This window comes from Zingiber officinale, chromosome 2A (genome assembly GCF_018446385.1).
Source record: "Zingiber officinale cultivar Zhangliang chromosome 2A, Zo_v1.1, whole genome shotgun sequence".
NCBI lineage: Eukaryota > Viridiplantae > Streptophyta > Magnoliopsida > Zingiberales > Zingiberaceae > Zingiber > Zingiber officinale.
The window spans coordinates 13,781,762-13,784,420 of record NC_055988.1 but is presented as its reverse complement, the minus strand read 5'-3'; the positions used below and the strand labels follow the sequence as shown (position 1 = coordinate 13,784,420).

At 33.2% G+C, this 2,659-nt stretch overlaps 1 long non-coding RNA gene across 1 annotated transcript; it reads right to left on the bottom strand.

Annotated features, from left to right (window-relative positions):
* Positions 1-1,478: 1,478 nt before the first annotated feature.
* Positions 1,479-2,319, bottom strand: LOC122044418. Its single transcript, XR_006129551.1, has 2 exons — positions 1,800-2,319; positions 1,479-1,686 (listed from the first exon to the last, which is right to left on the bottom strand). It is a non-coding gene; the product is annotated as an uncharacterized LOC122044418 (long non-coding RNA).
* Between the last annotated feature and the right edge of the window lie 340 nt (positions 2,320-2,659).

The window sequence follows — 2,659 nt, the reverse complement described above, 5'->3', positions numbered from 1 at the left end:
AAGTAAGACATGCATTAAAAATTTAATCTAAGCATGTTTTTAAAATCCAATATAGGTTTCTACCTACTAAATTAATCAAAAATTTTCTAGGGGTATATTTTTATAATAATTTTCTAATTTAACCCTTATGATATCTAAATTGTCAATTTAATCCTTGATAATTTTTAAAATTTGAAATAGTAATATTTAAATATGCAGAATTATTCAAATTTTCTATTTGTTCTTTTAATTTTTAATTTTCTAATTTTATTTTATCAAAATCTTTTAATCGATAACATGTTACTAAAGTTTTTTTAACTCATTATTTTCGGATGTCAGACATTCCTGATAACCCGAACACACCATTTATTTTATGTTATGTTGAATATAAAAAAATGATCATCAAGATTAATGAAGATGTTGAATTAGGTGGGAGGCTTGTTGATAGTGTGATTCAACTGGAATAATAAAAAAAATGACCATCAAGTTTTACTTGTCAACTGGAATAATTTCTTGGTCATGCTGCAACTGTATCTGATTCAACAACCAGTTTTACCCCTAGTACAGACATCATCAAACCTGCCAGAAGAAGTGCTTGTAGCTTTTCAGCAGAAACTGCAAGATTTTAAACGCATATTCAACTTTTCTATACCAGTCCTCAGTCATTGTTATTGATAAAGAAGAAAGATATTTTGGGGTTATTTTTTATGGATACCTAAAATCAGGTTAACTTTGTATTAAGGAGCACAAAAAGTGCATGAGCTACAACCATAGTTTTGAAAACTATGCAACAACAATAACTAACACAAAGTGGTAAAAAGAAGAGGAATCATCAAGTTCGAGCCCTTAAAGTAATGTCCACATATTAAATTGTATATAAGTAAAATAAGCATACCAACACAGTTTCGAAGTACTTCACTAATGCCAACATATACTTGAGATGCCCATATAATACTTGGCATCGTCCTTAGAGCTTCATGAAACATCCAAAATATACTTGTTCATTCAATTAAAAGCATAATTTACAAAAATTAATAATCTCAAAATCAGAGTATAGAAAGGCAACTCAATAGGCTACACAAATGTTATAATAAATGAATGATGAGGTTGAAACAAAATTTAATGTGTTTCAAGTTAAGAAATATAAAAATTCCAAACAAAATGTTTCAAAGAAAAACTAATGGTTCACATTTAGAGCACTACCAGAAAAAAGATCCAAACAAAATTTAGGTGAGTCGATGAATAGAGAGTAGTTTTATGTAAATTCTATTAGAAAAAAAAACAAATGAAATGGAATACAAGATGAAGGACACTACTTTGGTATTTGCACCTTGGAAGGTAAATATCTTCACATTTAGGGCAGTAGAACTTTACAAATCCATTATGAGGAATATCAGATGTACCCACTGGTAAATATGGTTGTCCCTCACAAAAAAAAATCAAGGACAACACCCAAAAGTTATTTTTTTGTACTTCTCATGCTGTAAAATCAGATGATATTAGCACTCCCATAACAAGATTATCTATTTCGTCATTACATTGTTAATATTCACTTCTCTATGCTTTCACAAATAGATAAGAGCAAAAATATCTATTTCACCATTGCATTTAGTCCTCTACTAGTTACAATATAAAGAGCATGTATAAGACCATAGAGTTGTTCAGCAGCAGATTCAATTTCACTATGCTGTTCACTATCAATATCACCTGAAAAATATAATAGGGACATGGAGAACTAAATCAATTGTAGTTACCACAACATTTACGATGAAAAAAAGTATAATATCAGTATATCAGGACCAAAAGCTCATAAAAGTAACCTCTCGGCGGTGTCGATCTGTGAGCCAAAGAACAAGGTCACCTTTTGTCCAAATCAGCATCTTCCGTATCCCTTACCATCTTGGCCCGCTTATCCGTCTGCGCTTGCGGTGCCACCACCGGGTGTGACTCATTGCTGCTGTCGGCATTGGTGTTCCATTTCCTGAGTGATGGCGCTGGAGATCAACGAGCTAGTCTTTTTTGAGGGGGTCAAGAAGGAAACAGATCCAAGAGGCGGAATCAAGATGAGAAACATGTCTATTGATAGAATCTTCTTTAAACTTCCGTTTCTTCAATTCCTCCACCATTGTCGCTCTCCTCCCCCTACTACTCTTCATCATGGCAGAGACGACGACGTTTGGGGATTCAACGCAACTTCCGTTCATGGGTGGATATCCGCGAACGGGCGAACGACCCATGTGAAGAGATCGCAGGTGGAGAGGGACGGGTTCGGGAAGGAAAGGAATTTAGGGTTTTGGTGTCCAAATTTGGGAGAGGGAAACAAAAATGTAGCGGCAAGAAAAAACCACTAAGGTGAACAAACAGTGTGGGAAAAATTCAAAAAATGCACATAGATAAAAACATTTCTTAAGCTTTAGAAAAACGCAAATAGACAATAGTTTTAAAAATTGTTGTCGTAACATTTAAAAACTATTGTCGGAGTCCAAAAAAAAAGCGTAAATAGACAACGATTTTAAAAACCGTTGTCGTAGCTTTTAAAAACTATTGTCGTAGTCCAAAAAAAAGTATAAATAGATAACAGTTTTAAAAGCCGTCGTTGTAGCCTTCAAAAATCATTATTGTAGTTCCAAAAAAGCACAAATAGATAATAGTTTTTAAAAACCAAAGTCGTAAGCCCCAA